Source organism: Physella acuta, unplaced genomic scaffold (genome assembly GCF_028476545.2).
Source record: "Physella acuta isolate Inbredline_101_S28 unplaced genomic scaffold, ASM2847654v3 ptg000264l, whole genome shotgun sequence".
Lineage (NCBI taxonomy): Eukaryota > Metazoa > Mollusca > Gastropoda > Physidae > Physella > Physella acuta.
Window position 1 is genome coordinate 1,595,164 of NW_026731783.1, and position 23,210 is coordinate 1,618,373.

General features: G+C 33.6%; 1 pseudogene; it reads right to left on the reverse strand.

The window, feature by feature from the left end:
- Positions 1-8,508: 8,508 nt before the first annotated feature.
- On the reverse strand, positions 8,509-20,276 carry LOC131939077 (26S proteasome non-ATPase regulatory subunit 13-like; annotated as a pseudogene).
- Between the last annotated feature and the right edge of the window lie 2,934 nt (positions 20,277-23,210).

Genomic DNA, 23,210 nt, shown 5'->3' on the forward strand with positions numbered 1-23,210 from the left:
GTTAGTCAGTAGAGCGTGTAGTGGTCAGTTGTAGAGTTGGTCAGTAGAGGGTGTAGCGGTCAGTTGTAGAGTTGGTCAATAGAGGGCGTAGCGGTCAGTTGTAGAGTTGGTCAATAGAGGGTGTAGCGGTCAGTTGTAGAGTTGGTCAATAGAGGGTGTAGCGGTCAGTTGTAGAGTTGGTCAATAGATGGTGTAGCGGTCAGTTGTAGAGTTGGTCAATAGAGGGTGTAGCGGTCAGTTGTAGAGTTGGTCAATAGATGGTGTAGCGGTCAGTTGTAGAATTGGTCAGTTGAGGGTGTAGCGGTCAGTTGTAGAGTTGGTCAATAGAGGGCGTAGCCGTCAGTTGTAGAGTTTGTCAATAGAGGGTGTAGCGGTCAGTTGTAGGGTTGGTCAATAGATGGTGTAGCGGTCAGTTGTAGAATTGGTCAGTTGAGGCTGTAGCGGTCAGTTGTAGAATTGGTCAGTTGAGGGTGTAGCGGTCAGTTGTAGAGTTGGTCAATAGAGTGTGTAGCGGCCAGCTGTAGAGTTGGTCAGTAGAGGGTGCAGCGGTCATACGTTTTAGTTCAGTCACAGTTTGTCAGTAGAGCATGTTGTACAGTTGAGATGTTGGTAGTGTTAGAGTTGGTCAGTAGAGTATGTAGGACAGTTGAAATGTGGGTAGTGTTAGAGTTTGTCAGTAGAGTTGGTCAGTAAAGCATGTAGGAGAGTTGAAATGTGGGTAGTGTTAGACCATGCACATTTGTTACTTTGAAATTAGTAATCAGGTCATCTAATTTGTTTTAGTTATAAAAATATCACTTTATCTACATGATCAAGACAATGAAGACTCGGATATTTATTTAAAGATGTATCGTCACTACAAATTTAGTGTAAAATAGTAGGCTACTTTTGTTAAAATACGAAGAAACATTATATTTATTTTAAAGAACTTCGACTTTTTTTTACGTTTTATTGTTTTTAAACATACTTTGTATAATAAAAAAAACGGTAGCGATTTTTTAAAAATTTTAGCCTATTTTTTATTCCCAAATGTTATTGAATAATAATTATTTGTCCATATCACTCAACCCAAATCCAGCCACATCAAAGTCTAGAAAAACTGGACACTTTACTACGGATGATTATTGTAAAGGTCATGATTTAGAAAAATTCTGCAAACATAAATACACTTTTTTTCTATAAAATTATAGCTTTAAGCATAATCATTTTAAAACAGTAACGAATTTAGTTGTTTCTGCCTATAAGTGTAGTAAATTGTTTAACCGATTTTGACTAAGAGACTTCTTTAAAAGTTATTGCCCTTACCAAACTATAAAACAAAACCGAATGTGATTTTAAAAAAAATGTTTTAATGGACATACATTTTACTTTATTAACAACTAAGTGATGTTCAACAATGTAATCACGGCGTTTACATTGTAGCTGATTTTTAGATGATTTTAAAGTTGCAAAAATTAATATGATTGACAATTTAGAAAACGATAAAAATGGTCTCAGTTTACACTATATAACACCACTGTTATTTATATTACTTTATTTTATTTCCAAATTCATTTTAGAAACAGATATAAGTTCATACTACTAAAGCCAAATCCACAAAATACATTGATAAGCCTGGTTCGATTTTTAGCCCATAGAATAGCAAATTACGAGTTAATATGTTATTTAAACTATTAAAAATATTAATATTAAAATACAGTGGATTTAAATTAGGTGTGATTAATATAATGTTTAAATAAATCAATGTCCAAATCAAATAACATTGTTTGTCATATACACCACACATCAATAACACACGACAGGCACCTAATACATTACAAGTGACATAATGTTAAGTACTAGTAATTCATGACACGAGAGATACATTTAAAACTTAATACGCTATTTGCAAAGTATAAGACGCTTCTCGATAAATTGTATTAAATCTACTAAGAGATAATCCAATCAGGAATGGCGATCGCAAACAATTAAAATTTTTAACCCCCCCCCCCCCCCCCCGCTCAGTCCTCACCCAGTCCACACGTGTCACGTGTCATCAACCAACACCACCCCGCACATCTGATGATAACCTCCACACAAAAAAAAAAAAAAAAAAAAAAAAAAAAAAACGTGTTAGACCACTTAAAACAAATGCTTATGATTAACTAATTCGTAACAACCTGTATTTGATGAATTGTATTTGGGGTAAAATGTGTGTGATAGTTGAATACCTGGCCATCAGGAGTGAATGCGTGAGCGATCAATCACTGTATTTTGTTTGCTTTTTTGAGATCACTCACTGACTGAAGGGGTGAATGTAGGGCTATATAATCGGGGTAAATGAGGTGTTCGAGAGGCCACCTATATGAATGCTGGGGAAAACTATGTGTTTTGACTGTTAGAACTTGAAATGTATACAGTATTATTCCTATGATTTTTATCTTTTGTATTCATACACTTTAAGTACGCCTATAAGTATTGTATCAAACGGTGGATGTTGATTACTGAAATGAACTGTATTCAATATGGATTTAACTACTCTAAATAAAGTTGTGAAATGAACTGTATTGTAACATAATTCAATAACACGTATGGTGCACCTTGTAGCGTCATTAATTAATAATTAATACTTTAATATAATGACCAATTGTATATAAATATATCAAATGTGTGATATATATATATATATATATATATATATATATATATATATATATATATATATATATATATATATATATTATATATATATATATATATATATATATATATATATATATATATATATATATATATATATATATATATATATATATATATATATAAGACTTAAAATCAATTTTATTTTTAACACACGCGATAATTTCGGTTTAATCTGTACTACCTTTATTTTATGTATGGAGTCAACATTTTATTACGTTAAAAATGAAAGGGCAAAATAAAATGGTTAATGTAAAATGTCAAAGAAACAATAAACTGTTTCGATATTCTTTACATGTTGTTACGCCCATATATTTTATACCTTATAATCCACAATATACCTTATAAATGGGATACCTTATAAGCATACTTATATAAGGTATCCCAACAGTTCGATATAAGAAATGATACTTTTCAATCGGGCTGAATTGTATTTTAATGTTCACAAATTACTTACTCAAATGTCCATGTAGCAGCTTAATGTACTTTAGATTACACCGTCAAGGCTGCTGAGAGAGAACGATAAAACTAACCATTGTCTACACTCGACACATAACCTGTTGTCTACACTCGAAACATAACCTGTTGTCTACACTCGACACATAACCTGTTGTCTACACTCGACACATAACCTGTTGTCTACACTCGACACATAACCTGTTGTCTACACTCGACACATAACCTGTTGTCTACACTCGACACATAACCTGTTGTCTACACTCGACACATAACCTGTTGTCTACACTCGACACATAACCTGTTGTCTACACTCAACACATAACCTGTTGTCTACACTCGAAACATAACCTGTTGTCTACACTCCACACATAACCTGTTGTCTACACTCGACACATAACATGTTGTCTACACTCGAAACATAACCTGTTGTCTGTCTACACTCGAAACATAACCTGTTGTCTACACTCGACACATAACATGTTATCTACACTACACACATAACCTGTTGTCTACACTCGAAACATAACCTGTTGTCTACACTCGACACATAACCTGATGTCTACACTCGACACATAACATGTTGTCTGCATTTGGTTATTTGATTCAGTTTCTTTTGGAGCAGCTTTTTTTTTCTTTTTACCACAATCACAGATCTAGATCTCTTATTAATTTATTAAATCTAGATATCTAGAGACTCTATAATCTATCAATCTACTCCAGCCCATGACTAGATGTAGATCTATGTGATTTCGGATTACCAGTGGTTTGAATATTAGATTTGTAGATCTAGACGGCTAGGTTACCACCACAGCCATTGACCGGCTAGCAATACTAATAATACTTCAATACATAGACTCATTCTATATAAGCATATCAACTAAACCTTGAAATTATTTATAAGTCATGTGATGGTAACGGTTTAATCGAACAGGCCAAAATGAGAGAGACACATGAACGCGATTTTAAAATAAGCAGCTGACGCTAACTTAAAGCCACCTCTTTGCGCTTCATATTAATGCACTATTGGGAGAACAGTTACAACAGATGGAGAATGTGATTAACAAACTCTCTAACCACCCAAAGCTTTCACGTGCCACTGTTGTTACTCGAGACTCAGCTGATCTGATGTATCTAAACTAGTATGATATTTAGCAGGACCAACATTTATTTCCTCAATGTCTAGACATCAAGCTCACCATCTGTATGGTGCCAATGTCTAGACATCAAGTTGACCACCTAGATCAGGGGTTCCAACCTTTTTAGCGCGATTTCCATTCTGGAGAATTGCGTTTATTAACTCGTCTTTTCTGGGAATGGATGGATGAATGGATGGATGGATGTGTGTCCGCAGCTTTAAGTCGTATCTCCTCCTCAACGAAGCAATATCGAGGACTAGTTCCAAAAGCAATTATGTTAAGCAAGTTACGAGGATGAACATAGGCATTAACAAAATTCAGGGTTTCTTTCATGGATTTCCCGGAAAAGCCAAAAAACCTCGAAAAAATGCAGTTTTTGGCCCATATCTCGGCAACCAGACCACTTAGCGACTTGAAACATTTACCAATCGATTCCTGCCATAATTTAGAACAATATTGCCGAAGAAAGTTTTCAAAAATATCCTTTCGTTTGGTCACAATTTTTTTTTTTAATTAATTAAAATTTGGACCGAATTATTAGGCATTTTATGCAACCACACCACACGCGTCATCACGTTCAATAGCTGCGCCATCACGTTCAATGGCTGCGACGTCACGTTCGGTAGCTGGGCGCGCAATGGTTTTTAGTCATGTTACTCTATTGTAAATAAAACATGTAAAATACTGAAAAAAAAATAATAAAAAACGTTTTAATAACTAACTAATGGTTTTACTAACCCTGCTCTTGATTTACGCTACGACAGAGCTATTTTTAGATAACACAAGGAAATTGCGCTAAAATTGTCACTAGGTTTTTTTTAATTACTTGTTTTACTCTAGAGCACATTCTAAAATATCGGTAGGGTGGAGGGCACCACCTATTTTAATTCGACAAACTCTTTCCATTACTTCTCATTTTCCCATAATTTATATTCCTATTCTTCTTTCCTTATAGTCATAATGTATTAATAAATAATACACAAAAATGTTTCAAAATAATAAAATTATTTGGCATTTTTTTTTCAAATTGCATATACACAGAGATATGTATTTAGAAAACGTAATGAAAAGTAAACAAAACACATAAATACAAAGAAAACATTTAATTAATCGGCACCAGTCAAAAATAGTTCCTTAAACTCACCATCAATGAATTTTTTTTTTTTTTTTTTTTTTTTTTGCGAGCATGTAAGATATTTTGAAAGAAGCAATAGTAGCATTTTTAGAATTTTCCACATGTCTAGTGAAAACAGTCTGTTGTGCTGTTAGACTTGATTTTAGATTACACATTTTTTTTCTTTCTTACTTCAGATTTAAGAGGATAATTCACATTAAAAGTGCCATAATTTGTCTGAAAGTGTCGTTCAACGTTATGTTTTTTCGGCACTGCAATGCTACTACCACACAACCAACAAACGCATTTATTTTTCAAATTAACGAAACAATATGATTCCTACCAGTCAGTGTTAAAATTATAAGCTTTTAGTCGGTTCAGTTTTTTTTATAGAAAACTCCTAATTTGTGTGACGTCTGACGAACCTATCTCTTATCTAACTGCCGCGACCCGAACAGGGCAGCAATCACAATGACAACTCGGTTCCAGGCGGGGAATGCTTTTTGCACATCACTCCATGTACACGCGGAAAACCAGAAGTGAGCCGATGATAGCCGAAGCAATCAGAGTTATGTGCCTTGTGATTTGGCGCCTTCGGCGTTTATCGGATCATTTCGTGGCGTTCGTTATATTCGTTCACTTCGGGTTTTATGCGTGTACAAGATGTGATGTGCAAATGGCACTAGCCGTTCCAGGCTAGCGTAAATAGTGCAGTCTGGCTCGCCGCTAGACAAGTTGGGACAACTATCGAACATATTTAATAAACCTTGGCAGTAAAAAAAAAAATCAAAACTGTAACAAATGAATCATATTTTAAAATGTTTATGAAAAAAATTCTATCTCTGTCGAATAGTGAGAGGCGGGCACATACGTGTTTGGTACCATGGGGTCAGTGTGGTCCAGGGTGAAAGACCAGAATAACACTTCTTTATAGTTGTATGTGGTTTACCTTAACAGAATACGATAGGACAATATGTTACCTGGTCCAAATAAATATTGCACAATTTCATGAGTGAGCTTTAAGTTACTTCAACCCCTGTCAGAAAATGTTATTGCTGGCATTTAGAGCGTACTTGCTTGGTATATTCTTCGCACAGAAACTGATCGCAATCATTACAGACTACACATTGATTCCTGGGTACCAGAGCACGGCTAGACAAGATTTAGTATGGGAAATATTTTCTGCAATAAATAAATTAGTATAACAAAGAATGTACTATGGAACGGTTTTAAAAGGTATGTTTCGGATCTTGAAGAAAATTATCTGCAGGTACGCTACTGTTTCACATTATATAACTATAGACAATCATAATTTTTTTAAAAAGAAAGCAGTTTGCTTAATAATATCGAAACTTTTTAAAATTCAAAAACACTTTTCTTACATTTACTGCGTTTTGTTCCTATTACGTTAAACGTAGATTTTTGTCCATGAACTTGATATCGATAAGTATGCACGTTTGTTAGTGTTGTCTCCCTTCAATAGTTGAAATTCAAGCAAAGGCAACTCATGTTTTGTTTTAAAAATTGATACAAAAAAGTACATAACTACGGCAATTCTAAACTGATTGACAATTTTAATTGAAAATTATTTAATCGTTTAGTTTAAATACAACACTATATAGGCCTACACTGTAGGCTTTATGTATCAGTATCAGCTTAACAGGCATTAGGTTAGTTTCCAACTTTCTTTGGGGCCCAAACATGACTCAATAATTGACGGCCTAAAATTGGTCAGCTGACTGTGATTGTGAGGTATGTTTCACCAGATGATGAGCTACCTGTTTCACTTTTTTTTAACTTCCCTAGACATGGGTAGCTACACGGGGGAATGTATGGCTGAGGTAGTGTACACCTAACTTTATAATGTGGAGAAAATGTTTTAGTGAGTGTTGGATGATATTGCTGTCAGTGCCACTATTCTCTACATGATGGCTAATGATTTAATACAATTTACTTTATTATCAGAATATGACAGTCATAAACTCAAAGATCAAAACGTGTCGATTAAAAACGTGAATTAACCAACAACTGTGGTTTAAACAATATAATGAACCATTTCGGTGCATCGATTCAGTTCAGTCAAATAAATGAAGAGACGCAACTTAATTATGTGTTTTCATTTACGTTTTATTTAACTGAAAGTCAAAGTTTGAAGTTAAAAAAACTGTTTTTAAATGTTTTTATTTTCATGTACGTGTGGTTAATTTTCTACTTTCGATAAATTACAAAATGTAAGAAAAAACAAAACAATATATATGAAATTGTGTACACTACAAATATTGCACTCAATATTTCACTAAACGTTGGAGCTATCTTTCATGTATTATAATTCAGAAAGTCAATATTCTTTTAACTAATGGCTTATCTATAGATTTAAGTAAAGATGGGAATACGGTGCATGCTTGGTTGTTTGTTTGTCTGTCAGTGTGTCTGGTGTAGATTAAATCATGTCACTAAGTTTTAATTCATTTAAATTTAATGAATGTCTTCAAACTTCACTGGTGCTTGATAATTGTCCGTTTCATTTAATACAGTTTTGAAGTAAAACACAACTGCTATGTATCCGTCCGAAAAAAATGTATTTCGCATCACACTTATATGTGTCCACCCCCCCCCCCCCACACACACACAATAAAATAAATTGCATTTGACAAAGTACAATGAAACATATCCCTTAACATCAACCTGTTTCACCTTGTGTGTAATGTAGAAAACCTGTTATGTGTCGAGTGTAGACAACAAGCCATGTATCGATTAAAGACAACATGTTATGCATTTTAATCCCAACAAGTCACATTGGTGAACACAATTGTATTGACCATTACGACTGTCCCTTATGTTAATTGTTCTTTTGTTAAAATGAACTTTTTTTAAAAATCAATTCAATTATAATGTATTTCACGGGCATTTAAACAAATGAGAAGTGACCAAATTATATATTTCCCCAACAAGGTATATAAACTTAAAATCATAACTATTATTTCTTTACATATAATAAAGCAACCTAGCTTTATTTATACTTATATACTTGCAGTTGTTTATGGTTAATGAAAAAAAAATCGATCTAAAACTAAACAAAGAGTTAAAAAAAGAAGAAAAAATGCAATACTGCCTCAATAATTATTTGAGAATATCATAAGTAGTTGTGTGTACCAGGTGTTCCATCAAGCCAATATCTTTTACAAACAACTCAAGGCGAGTCTGTATGCCGGAAATCTGTTTGCGATCTTTAGGCTGTACCCATGTCACGTGACATTTCTGTTCTATTTCATCAATAGATGCTCTCACTAACCCAAGCCTCACAGCTCAACCAGATTTGTGTTAATTTTGACAGTCTGGGCAATACTATCAAATGTCCGTTGTGTATCTGTTGCTGGCCTTTGGAATGTCATCTCCATCAAACATAACAGATTGATCTTGTTTCCTAGTTACAAGTTCATTGACTTTCAGATCCGGCTGAGTAGACCATTTATCCTTCAGTTCTATGAACTTGTCAATATCTCCGCTGTTAAAGGAATACAGTAGATTAACCAGCCATTCTTTATCTGTGCCCTTCAAGGATGTCAAGATATCATGGTCAAGGAACTCACCAAAATTGGATACATCCTCGTCTATTACAGCTTCTAAACCAATATTAAAAGCTCTCTCTACCTGCTCAGCTTGTGGCATGTCTATCAGATGTATGCAGCCTAACAATCTAAGGGCCACTTGATAGTACTGAGCATGGTTGCCCATTAGTTTATGGTAGTTGCTCGTTAGTTCATAGAAGCGTCCATGTACTTGGGTCACTCCATTTATATCATTTAAAGTCTTCTCTCACTCTTCCATTAGGGCCTTCACTGGAGGGAATTCTTTATTCCGGAGATATATTTTACCCATTGTAGTTATACACAAAACATTTGACTTCTTCACTGGCTTTAACTTTCTCTTTCATTTTCTGCAGAAGCCTTAGAATTAATTGATGTCATAATTTTTGTTGTATAACTCTCGAGTATAACTCTTCAGTGGAAACATCACCCGTACTTTTCTTTGTCGTTCTGCTAGATAACCAGCTACGTGAGGTATGATTGATATTTTTTTCTAAAATCTTTTATTTATATCGACCACATATATTTCTTTCTTTCTGTAGCAAAATTTGACGTTTATCATACTAAGACGTAACTCTCATCGTACATTGAACTGACCTAATCTGTTGTCTTTGATAAATGTTTAACTCTTGGCATCTGTTTTTGTGATTAATTTAGTCACCACTTATTTTAAGACACATATATGAATAAAGATAAACCTGTTTCCGTGTATCAATATATTTTCTTGATAATTTAAAAGTATGCAAATATCGGCCTTTTGCAGTATGTAAAAATAAAATTCAATGGCATCAAGTGCAGTTGAAATAACTTTTAATTTATCGCCTTTGAAATGTTATGGAATAAGACGGTCGTATATTGGAAACATTCATTTTTTACCACGTTTTCTTTAACTTGCTTTCTCTGTGTGTTTATTTATTTATTTATTTGTTTGTCTTTCCAATCCAATCTTGCGATCGAAATTTCTGGCACTTCCCAGTTAGCTAGCGCGCTGAAATTTTCAGGGAAGCTTTCTTTTGGATGACCATTGAATATTCAATTGTTATTATTACTAAATTGATCAATGGAAACATTTTATTGAGCATTTTAGACCGCTATATAATCTATATATATAATTCTCCTCTGCTAGCCATTACAAAAAAAACCAGCGACGCGTACCTCGCGCGCAGTGAAGCGAACGATCACATGTCGCCACAGGCTTAGGGGCAGAGAATTTAGCTTGAACCGAGTTTAAACTTACAGGAGGTAGGCCAGTTTGGGGGAGACGATATGGTCGAGTGGTTGGGCACACGATTGCTATCCCACTCGACACGGGTTCAAATCTATGTGTTCTAGTCAGTAACGTATTCAAACAACGTGTTTTTTACGAGTTGTCTTTTTACGAGTTGTCTTTTTACGAGTTGTCTTTTTACGAGTTGTCTTTTTACGAGTTGTCTTCGTTTACCCAAAAAAAGTGAAAAGATAAAATCGATAGCAAGATTTTAATGCAAACAAACAGACAAAGACTAAAAAGTAGAAAATAATAATCATTAAAAAAGTTTTTAAAAACCCACGTTTTCTGATTGAACTAAAAAGTAGAAAATAAATGCTATAGGCCCTACATCACAATAATGCAAGCGATCACTCTACTATAAGCGAGCAAAAACGTGGGGCGCCGTGATTTTCTTACAGTTTCTAATACTGTTGACTCTCTACAAGCTCCCTAATAAAAGTCAATAGTATTATCTAATCAATAGTAATATAACTTTTACTTCGGCGCCCCACGTTTTTGATCGCTTATAGTAGAGTGATCGCTTGCATTATTGTGATGTAGGGCCTATAGCATTTATTTTCTACTTTTTAGTTCAATCAGAAAACGTGGGTTTTTAAAAACTTTTTTAATGATTATTATATTAGGTTAGGTTAGGTTTTCCTGTCGCCCCTCCTGGCAAGAGATTTCCTCTGTCCTGGGCTCGGCTCTCCACATATATAAAACCGAGTTGGCATAAAATACTTATAGTAATGTTCCATGTCAACTGCTTAAAATAAAAAAAATTTAAGTGAACTGACATATGCCATATTATGTCATCAAGCAATCCTTAAACAAAAACAAGTCCTATGAAACGTGACATTGAATTATATATGTAAACTATATGTTGTATTTATAAAGTTCAATATTAATTAACCAATTAGAAATTAAAATGCCTTGAATTAGACCAGTAAAACAGGAACATTGTCTCTAAATAAAATCACTGTTTCTGGGAGCTTATTCCCACTGACACCCCTGTCTATAACAAAATGTTTACAAAATCAATAACATTCTGGAAGTTATTTTTTGTATAATGTACTTAATTAAAGGGCATACACGTTTACAGTCACGCAATGTTTTTCTATGCCGACCCACATAATATGTTACGAAAATGTATATAGTAGTGTCCCAATGATATATTTTGTACTGAGTTTGAATTTAATTTTAAAAATGTTCATTAAAAATAAATTAATATGTTTACATTTTTAATGGTGCATAGAATGTTGTAGCACTTGAATAGAAAATTTGATTATATTGTCTGGTTTGTTTCTATGTAATGCGTTGTATTAATGTTAGGAAGATATTTAGAGATATGATATGCACACTTTATTACTTTTTGATACAACCGTTTTAGTTTTTAAATTTCTCTTTTTACACAAAAATATATGATAGAGTTAGCAAAACGATTATGTTATGGTTACTTATACTTTGTACGAGGCCTAGACATTACGTGTATACATAAATAAATGTATGACGTATTTACTTTCAGTGATACTGTAAATCTCTAACGTTTGAGGAATAACTATAGATTTTACCACTAAATTTTTGAATCATATCATCGTTCACATCAATGATCCGTCCAAATTTTCTCTCAGTAACATGTTGTAATGATTAATTTTTCCATCGTAAGCGAGGCAAAAAAAAAATACTTTCCAGCAATTACAAAATGTAAGAACAAACAAAATATGTATATGAAATTAAGTAGGCCTACTTAACAAATATTGAACTCAATATTTCACTAAACTTTGGAGCTATCTTAATTGATCATAATTTAGAAAGTCAATATTTTTAAAACAAAAATCGTATCTTTAGATATATACAAAGAAGGGAGTACAGTGTATTTTTGGTTGTCTGTTTGATGACTGTATTCAAACTTTACTGGTACTTGCATAACTGACAGTATCATTCAGTACAGTTAAAAAAAAATGTGTAAGTCCAACAATGTATTTCCAATCAAACTAAAATGTTCCCCCACAAAATGAATCCAAAACTTACTTCTTTTTTTTTTTTTTTTTTTTTTATTTTTGCCTCAGACATGTAATTTACAGCGTCAGTTGTGTGTTCGCTTAAGTATTACAGTTTCCATCATCGGCTTGTGAGGACTGATATAGATTTACAATAGTAATATTTCTTTCTTACTTGTAGCCTACTTTTATTCATTTAAGATGGTTTACTTATACATAGATCTAATACAAAACGTCTAAATATATTAAAACAAAAATATTAAAAAAAAATAAAAAAACAACCTGAAAATGCAAATGTGTAATTAAATGATGATTCAAGGGATTTTTTTTTTCCTCGGCGTGGTGGGTGAGGGGGGGGGGGGGACGGGGTGTAATTTGGGTTTTTAAGTAGTGCTGAAATAAATTTGTGATTACAGAGAATTAAAGTGATACAAATTTTAAGCAATCGGAAAAGTTATGTTATTACAACAAGACACATCAAAGCAAACACATTCTTCCCTTTCAAACATCTATATCTATACAGTCCTCTATTATTTTTTTTTTGTTTTTTTTAATCAATTGTTTTAAACATTTAAATCAGTAATAATAATTTGTTTGATATTTTTACACAGCATCAAAGATATGAACATCAATTGCATATATAATAATTAAAGAGAGAAAATAAAATGGCATAAGACTAGACTAAAATAAGGTGTGCAAACTCGGTTTCTCTTGACTGCTTAGTTTAATGTGCTCAGTCCTTAGGTGTGGAGTCAAAAGTTCACATTGTAGACACCCATGGACAGAAATAGAAACGACCGTGGGAGAAGTGTCTCTGTAATCACATACTGATCTATCACTCCATAAAATTTTCATGACATTAAATTGACCCTTGGCGATGAAGGCATGCTACTTTGAAATATCCGCCTGTCCGGTTGAGTGTGGGGGGGGGGGGGGGGAAGGGAGGAATGTATGTGTGTGGGGGGGGGGGGGGGTAGAGGTGTGTATCTCTTTCTACCATTCAGGTTGTACATTTTTAAAAACCTGGGAAACAGAAAACTGTTCTAATGCTAATTTACTTGAGGGCTTATCGAGTGATGTTTGGCTTGAGACTGTCTAAATTAAAATTAATACTTTATTGATTGCTTTCCTGTACATTTTTTCCTCAGTTAAGTGAGAGTTCCCAGTCTATGTCTTAGCTTTGCTTGAAATATTTCTGCTAAAAGTATCGTCTTGTTTTTGTATTCGGTATTTATAAGTTCATTAAGCGTGTGGTAGAAATGTTTTTGTTCTTGTCTTTGTGTTGGAGCGTATTCATTGATGATTGTTATTTCTGTATTATCAATATTCAATGTGATGCAAGCTATCCTGCGCTGTTTATCCGTGTATGTACTTTTAATTTTGTGCTTGTCTGATGTACAAAGTAAACTGGTTCCTCTGCAGTTGAAACCAGTACTGTGCAGTGAGTTTTTGATGCCGATGTATGCATCTAGTTTAATTGCTTCTTCTGTAGTTCCAATGTTAGTTTCCTGTAAACGTAGGATGTCAATATTGTGTTTATTTATTACGTTGTTTATATAATATGTTTTGTCACTAGCCCCCCTGATGTTCAATGTTGCCAGAGTTAGCATGAATTGTTTGGGGTTTTCTTTCGAACATCTGTTTCTGGAGGGCTGGATGGTGGTGGTCTTTTAACGCCAAACTTTCCAGCCGATGGTTTTCTATCCAGTTGGGCCCTGGTCACGACCCTTTGAGATGGCTTTACTGTGGGTAATTGTTTTTTACTTAAACTGATTGCTTGACTATATGACAGTTGACCTGATACCTTTGTTGCTGATATACTTTATGAGCTTTTAATTTCCTTTAGCGGTTTAGTTATGTTTTCTGAACTCGTGTTATCTTGAAGAATATCATTTATTGCTTCGTCGACTGCCTCCAAATTTTCTTGATCCCCATCTTTTTGAGACCTTGTTACTATGGAATTTCTGGTCGCTATTGTCTCCATAGCTTCGGCCTCTATGCTGGTTTCTGTTACGCTTTCGTTAACTTGCTGTGATGCTGCAGTAGTATGATGTGTTTCAGTTTGGCCATCTACTTCAAAGGCATCTTCTACCTCTCTAAGCCTTGCTTCTCTAAGCATTTCATTGTGTCTTTCTCCGTCAACATCATAACTGTCCCAATGCTTTAAGAAATTTCTATTGTTACTTAGATGCTCCCTAACTTCTTCTTTATCATTTGCATCCCAAGGCTCAATTGCCCTGTACTGTCCATCTACTAGCTGGACGCCGTCAAGAGCGCGAGTTCTCAAATGCTCACACATTTTAGGCAGGTGCCTGTCTGTGTTGCAGTGGCAACATTGCACCCTCCTCCCATTGAGGATTATAAGGACCCTGCTCTCCTTGTTGGCCTCATTTGTAAGTATAATATAGTGTAGCACACTCTCCACATCTTCTTTCTCCAGAGAGATGGTGAATTGGACCACATTTGATTGGTCTATTCTCTTAAATGTTGGTGTTGAGTCCTGACTGCTTATAGATTTCAGAATCGCCATTATATCATCGTCGCTTGTCTTGGAAGGCAGCCATTTCAGCATGCCCCTTTACCCAGATTTATCGGCGTGGGTTATTGATATTCTCTGCACTCTGTATCTGGATGTTACCCCAGGTGGCAAATCTCTGTGAAATTCTTTTAGGTGCATTTTCTCATATAGTTCCTTTGATCTTATGGTGACATACCATTTACGCAGTGCCCCGTAGTTATACAGACCCTCAAATTCAGCTGGTGATAGGCTACATAACATACATAGCTCTCTTTTTAGTTCGTCAGCTGTGAGGGTAGCTAAAGAAAAACCCTCTTCTATGAAAATCTCTAGAGTTTTTGGCGCATGTCCTGCCATGCCAAACTTAGGCAGGAATAGCCGTTTGATGTGTTTTTCCGACATAGTTGTGCGTGAGGCCCACCCGGGCCAGGCAACACACACACAAGAAATAAAAAAAGAAAAAAAGTACTTACAATGTATAAAATGTGGAAAAAAAAACCACACACACACACAGGGTTCCTAATGGAAATACACACAAGTTTAAATAAGTAGCTAAAAATTCGTTGAGATAAAACTGTAAAAGACTTGATCTAGATTTTTTTTCTATAAGATCTTCTCTAAATAATCCAACAATTTCTTCGAATCAAATTTTTTTTTTTTTTTTTTTTTTTTTATAATTTATAAATTTTTCATTTTTTTTTTTTTTTTTTTTTAATACTTTTATTTGCAATTAAAACAAGTACATCAACATCAAATTTGTTAACATAATTTTGAACACCAAATGAAAACGAAAGGTTTTGCAAATGTACATAATGAATATTTACATGATGTCATGTATTTGATTATAAAAAAAATTGCAAAGGATGACAGTAAAAGGGGTGAAGGTCAAATGAAAGTGTCAGAAGTCTGGGTGGGGAGAGGAAAGGAAATTTTTCAGAGATGGTCAATGGGACAGTGAAGCATTTTCTATGTAGGGAAACAACTTAACTTGACTAGTTGAAAGGGTGTTGTAGTGGTCGCATTGAGTTTTCAAAGGGTTGCAGTGTGAAAGATGAGGGGAAATAGACAAGATTTAGAACTTTAAATAAGTTCTGGATATTGACGTTGCGGTGGGTGGTGGGGTCGTTGGAACAGTTAAAGGGATTGTGGGGTTATCATGTCTGAGGGTAAAGTGGATAGAGGGGGAGAGAGGAGGGGGTAGATTTTTTTTATTTTTATTTTTATTAATTCAATTGTTTTAAACATTTAAATCAGTAATAATAATATATTTGATATATTTTACATAGCATCAAAGACATGAACAATGAACATCAATTGCATATATAATAATCAAAGGGAAAAAATAAAATGGCATAAGAACTAGATTAAAAAAATGTGTGCAAACTAGGTTTCTCTTCACTGCTTAGTTTAGTGAGCTGCGGAGTCAAAAGTTCACACTGTAGCCACCCATGGACAGAAATAGAAACGACTGTGGGATAAGTGTCTCTGTAATCACGTACTGATCTATCTTTCCAAAACTTTCCATGACATAAAATTGACCCTTGGCAATGAGGGCACGCTACCTTGAAATGTCCGCCAGTCCGGTTGAGTTGGGGGGGGGGGGGGTAAGTGTGTGTGTGTGTTGGGGGCGTTGAGTTGGGTATCTCTAGCTACCATTCAGGTTGTGCATTTTAAAACCCGGGAAACAGAAGACTGTTCTAATGTTAATTTACTTGGGGGCTGATCGAGTGATGTTTGGCTTGAGACTGTCTAAATTAAAATTAATACTTTATTTATTTCTTTCCTGTATATTTCTTTTTTTCTCAGTTAAGTGAGAGTTCCCAGTCTATGTCTTAGCTTTGCTTGAAATATTTCTTTTAACTCGATGTCCGTGTATTTTGTGAAAAAAATATCTGACTTTATTCCTAATTTGCCATATAGTCGATCTATAAATAGCCGTTGCTACTAGTCTGTTTTCGTCTTCTGTTCTTTGTCTTGTCGTGTTAATTAAATTAAGTGTGATTGCTTTATTTGTTGTGGCTGTTTGATTGGTGGTGTTTAATATTTTCGCAAGTGTTTGCTTTGTTTTCTGTACTAATATACAATCTAAATAAAAGTGTTTCTCAGTTTCTTGTATATTTTGTGTACACGTTTGACATGTTATTTTAACATTTTGATTTGACTTTGTATTCCGTGAAACTGGAGTTGTGTTAAAAATCAGTCTGTATGCTACTTCCCTTTCTTTTGGTGTAATGCGTTGATTATGTAGGTTTCTAAATGTATCTTTAATGTCTATTATATTGTGTTCCCTGGCCCAACTAATTCTCGTGTATAAGGGTGTCGCTTGTTGTTTGATTAGGATGTCGTATATTTTTTTTGCGTCTTCCCCAATAATGCTTTTGTTTCCTTGGAATGTTGCTAGCGTTTCTTTATAAAAGCTGCCTATGTCATTTCCCCCATAGTGTGGTGTTATGATGTTTAATTTTAAAATGCTCTTTATGTTTAACCCAATGTAGTATTGTGCTAATGGATGATAATGTGGTTCTATCCTTATTCTATCCAGGTGTTTTAATCGGAAGGTGTTTATTTTAGTTTGAATGTCGTGTAACCCTATACCTCCATTTAATTTATTTTGTATTAAGGTTTTGTGGCTAATGTTTCTAATCGTATTTTTGAAAATGAACTCTCTAATGTGCATGTTTTTTTTTTTAATAAATGAGTTGGGTATTGTAGAGTTCGTCGCTACGAAAATTATTTTTGGAATGATATATCTGTTTACTAATGCAGCTCTGGCAAAAATGGTTGTATTGCAGTATTGGTATTTTTCCAGATTGTGATTTATTTTATTTTTCAGTGTGGTCCAAGTTTCTTGGTCGTTTATTGTGGGATCGCTAGTATAGGTTATTCCATAAATTTTGAGTTTGTCAGTTATTGTTATGTCTATGTGATAGTTATCTTAACCTTTCCATTTACCTATACCCATTACTTTTGATTTTTCTGCGTTTATTTTTCCCCCGCTCCCTTTCCCAAAGTTGTTGAATTTTTCTATTACAGTCTGTATTGCTTTTTCTGTTTGTACTAAGAAAGTAGTGTCGTCTGCGTATGCAAGTATTTTCTTGCCTACCGTGTTTGGAATGTACAGTCCTTTAATCGAGTTGTCCTGTCTAATGTTTTCTAGTAGGGGTTCTAAGCTTAGGATGTATAGTAGGGGAGATAAAGGACAACCTTGTCTAACTGATTTCTGTATGTGAAAAGCGCTTGTAACACTGTTGTTTATTAATAAATGACTATGTGCATTGTTATATATTATTTTTATCCATGTTTTAAAATAGTGTCCTAGGTTGTAAGCATCTATTGTTTTTATTAACCATGTATGATCTACTCTGTCGAACGCTTTCTGTTGGCCGATGCTAAGAATCGCTAGTTGTGTGTCTTTCTGCGTGCTATAATGTATGATGTCTCTGATTAAGTGCGTGTGGTTGTGTATGTTTCTACCTGGTATGCTATACTGCTTATCGGGGTGTATTAATTTAGATATGAAAGGCTCGAGTTTCTTAACTAAAGTTTTTGTCAATATGTTATTATCACTGTTAAGTAAAGATATAGATCTAGGTCTGGGTGTCCGGTCAAAAACCCCCTGGACAAAAACCCCCTGGACAAAAACCCCCCGACATAAACCCCCTGGACATAAACCCCCCGCGACATGAACCCCCTGGACAAAAACCCCCCGCGATATAAACCCCCTGGACAACCCCCCCCCCCCCCCCAATTGAGGTTTATATAAGGAAAAACCAAAGATGATGAGAACCAAAATTAATATATAAATTAAAAAAACATTACAAAAAAACTGTTTTATTTTTATTATAACTTTTAAAAGACAGATTGTGAGCGATGCCTCGCAAATACTCAATAATGGTGGACTCATTAAAATTTTTAACAACAGTTAAAATTCGAGAGCTGCTATCAATATTTTTTTTATTGTTTTAGTAAACAGTGACCTGAATTAATCTGTGTACAATAACCCTCTTGGAGAGATTGTTCCTTTTTAATAAAGTCAATAAATTTCCAAATATTTGGGAGGCAGCATCCCATATTCGACTGGAAACTTCTGTGCTAGCCTTCAACTGAGTTGGTTATTTTTGGCATATGGTCTTCTGCACGTGTGTGCATGCTTCACATATCAAGTAGAAACATAGGCTGTCTCCGACCTCGACGTTGTGGTCTGCCAATATAGTAGTCCTCAAAGTAGTCTGCAATTGCCATTGCTTCTTGGGGGAAAATTTCCAATAATTTTTCAAAGGCATAACTTATGTGTTCAATGGGAACAAAAACCAACGCAGGTAGCATTCTGAGCTTGAGAGCAAATTCACTATTAACTTGGTAGAGTTGTTGAATGCCAGAGTCCTATATTTGTACCATCCAAAAACCAGTGCTGATTATCATCCAATAACCTAAGGTTGTCCTTTGTGCCCGATCTTTGATCAAATACAACTAAGGTCACTCCTTGATTTCGAATAGCATTATTTTTAGGTAGAAACTATTTTCTTAGTCGTAAAAAATTAAATTAATTTAATGTATTTTTAAATTTTTTTGGTTCACATCATCGTTATTATTTCTTTATATAAACCTCAGTTCGGGGGTTATTATCCGGGGGGTTTATGTCGCGGGGGGTTTTGGTCCAGGGGGTTTATGTCGCGGGGGGTTTTTGTCCAGGGGGCTTTTGTCGCGGGGGGTTTTTGTCCAGGGGGTTTATGTCGGGGGGTTTTTGTCCAGGGGGTTTATGTCCAGGGGGTTTTTGACCGGGAGCCCTAGGTCTGTAATTTATAATTTTTGTCCTATCCGTATCATTTTTGGGAATGATTTGAAAACCCTACTAAGCGCTGGATAATTTGAATTTCTCGTGTCTCTTAAAAACAAGTATAAAATAAATGCACTGTTTTTTTAGCATTATTAATAATCTTGTTATTCCAATTACATATATCTTGTAAAATAAAAATACAAATTCATTACATGAAATTAAATATATATTCTATAACTCTTTTAGTACTTAGCTTATATTTTACATTTTTTGAGCAGTATTAAAAAAATTTGGTTTTATACAAATCAGTTTGTTACCTCCCTGTAATTGTATCTAAACATAAAAATGGTAAAAGATAAGTAAATATTAATGTATTTATCTTGATTTAAAGTTGTAATTATAATCATAAATAAACATTTATTTTACTATAATAGACTAAAATGTAAGATAACTATTGTTTTTTTTTATAAAGGGCTCAATTTGCTAATAAATATGTTAAAAGTATCATATATGAGTGATTTGTATACCTATTCAAAAGCTATTTGTACAATGGTGTGTGTATAATATGTTCTCTCTTCTTCTATTTGATTGTCAAACTATTCTACAGACTACAGCTGTATACCGAAGGTGAACATTTTGGAGACTTTGGTACCGTTAAAGATATGACGTAGTCTGGTGAATTAGAAGACTTGGGTTTTTGTGTTGATTGAAGTATGACAGTGTCACTATAATGGATCTGTAAAATAAATGTCACCATTTTAAAATTATGTAAGTGTGTCGGTCAATATTATACACCGATTTATAAGTGATAAAATGATCAGTTTGATACATCTATACACATTAAATGCAACTAAATGAAATCATATATTTTCATAGTCTGTCAAACATTGTGTAAACAATAACGCAAGAGAAAATCACTTACCAGACTCAACAAAACTGTATTAACATGCGTGCATCAGCTTGTGTTATAGAGTGACAAAATAAAAATATAAAAAAAAATTATAAAAACACAAGTCAAGAAAATTTACTTGAAGACTACAGTTTGTTACATGGATCATATATACACATTAAATGAAACTTAATGAAATCATATAAAAATCTGTCAAACATACATTAACCCTGTTTTTATTATTTACTGTAAAACAAATTTTTAGCGATTTTGTTTTACAAGTGTACACAGTTGTCTAAAGCAATTGTGTCGCGTATGTTTTAAGTCCATATTGAATTTATGTAATCTTATCAGCAGTTTTTTTAGGAAACATATTCACTTTAACTAAATGACTTTTAAATTAATTTTTTCATTTTTTTGGTAAATATGTTGTTTTAGCCCGGGCTATCAGTGGGGATAAGCTCCCACTGTCCATACAATCATATTTTTTCGTGTTAATAAGCTTTATATTATTTCTAGAAACAGTCCTTTTATTTAGTGCCCAACTTTCTGATTTGCTGATTGGTTATATTAAAGGCATTTTAATTACTGATTGGTTAATGCATATTAAGCTTTATTTTATTACAAACAACATACTACGTTTACATATATAATTCATTTTTACGTTTTAGATAGATTGATTTAGACATAGATGGTATGATGACACCTTAATCTGGTTTATGTCAGGGCATCTGATAATGTGTTATCTCAAGAAACAGTTGATCTCTACTTCATCTGCCACATCAAATGCAGGTTTGTTACTTCGAAAGGTAGAAGAGGTAATTTCAATTTTTAGTGTATTTTTTTTATTGTAGAAATATCTCGCTACAAAAGAAACAAATAGCTGAACATTATTTGAACTGAAGATTTCCTTCAAGTACTAAATTTTAAAACATATTAAAAGCGTTAAACATTTTAAATTATAAGTCAATTTTATATTTTTTAGATATCTTGAAAGAAATATTAATATTCTTTTATAACAAAAAAAATAACTATTTAATATATAGAAATAATAGCAAATGTTGTTAAATATCTATGACTGTTATACTGTTTTTTTTTGTTATTTTTCTTTGACTAAAGAATTCTTAGAAATTATTTCCCTTAACAAATTTTTTAAAGAAAAATGGGAAGTGATAAAAAAACAATATGTTTAAATACATGCACATTTTTAATACATTATTAACACAATAAAAGGATTCACCAATGTAATCACAGCATTTACATCGTAGCTGTGTTTTAGGTAATTGTGTAGCTACAAAAACTTAATTAGTTACTTATATTTTTTTTAAAATTTTCAAATGTATTTGAGTAATAGTTATTAGTCCTCATCACTCAACCCAAAAAAAAAAAAAAAAGCTATAAGCCAGGTGTTAATTTTAATACATTCGTTTAAATAATCGGGCTTAAAATGTTGTAATACGAGTTGTGTTTTATTATAATGTTTAAATTAACCATTGGCCAAATCAAATAATATTCTCTGACACATACACCACACATGGTAGACACGTAATATTTAAAACACAAGTTATGCATGACAAAAAGTATGCATTTAAAACATAATATTGTTACATTCGGGTACGCTAGTTATTAGACGCTTCAAAATTACTTGTATTATAACGAATAAAAGGTTATCCAACCATGTATAGCGAACGAAAATATTTTAAATATTACACCCCTCCTCCCACCCCCCTCAGTCCTCACCCAGTCCACACGTGTCACATGTCAACAACCAAATCAACCTCCCACCTCTGAAGCTAAGGTCCACAAAAACTTAATAGACCACTTAAACATTACACCTAATTAACGCATTCAATAACATGTATTGTGTACCTTTCAGCGCCTTTAATTAACCTTTTAATAGGGTGGCTAATTGTATGTCATGTTTATTTTTAGCACTACAAACTGGAAGTAAAACATAGACTTGAAAAAAACAACAATAAATACACTATTTTAAACTTCAAAGTATAAATATAAAAAATATATGATTAATTTTTTATTTTTGTTTTTTTGTCTTCCTTTTAAATGTATCATTCGCTGTACTCGTTCGATGTGTTATTAACGATCATAACAATCAAAGGTCGTAAGGCCACATCGGGTTCATGGCCACTCATTTTGTTTAATGTCTCACATACTTTAACACTGGTCAAAATACAAAGAGATGTGTGCCAAAGGTGAACTTGTTGGACGGTTAGATATGGTGGAACTGCCCGACAAACACACGTATGTATATTAACGGTGAATTTACTGGAGTGTTAGGTATAGACAGAGACAATGTAAACGATCTAAACTCGACATTGCAAAAATAGATTTAACTATGTTTTCATCATCATCCAAATTAGTATCATCAACATTAACGCAACTATTATTTTTACCACAAATAGGCTACTGCTCTGATGAGGGTGATCCACTACTATGTAAAGCCTGCCACTATCATAGTCAGCCTTTATCCCTTTCAGGACCAAGGGACACCGGTGTCCCAAATTTTCAAATTATTACCAAATGAAATTGGAATAACATAGAGTTGTTGAATTTGCTTTAAAACATTTATTACATGATACACTTAATATAAATACAGTTGCTTTCAGTATATATGAGATAGTTTTGTTGTCATAATTATGGGAATTTTGCATTTTTAGACCACTCGCAAAGCTACAGTTTACATTTTTATATAAAAAATACTAACTGTAACAGAAAAAAATTACTGGCGGTTTTTCAAAGGTTTACTATTTAGGTATTATATTTACATTTGTTTTTCCTAATAGC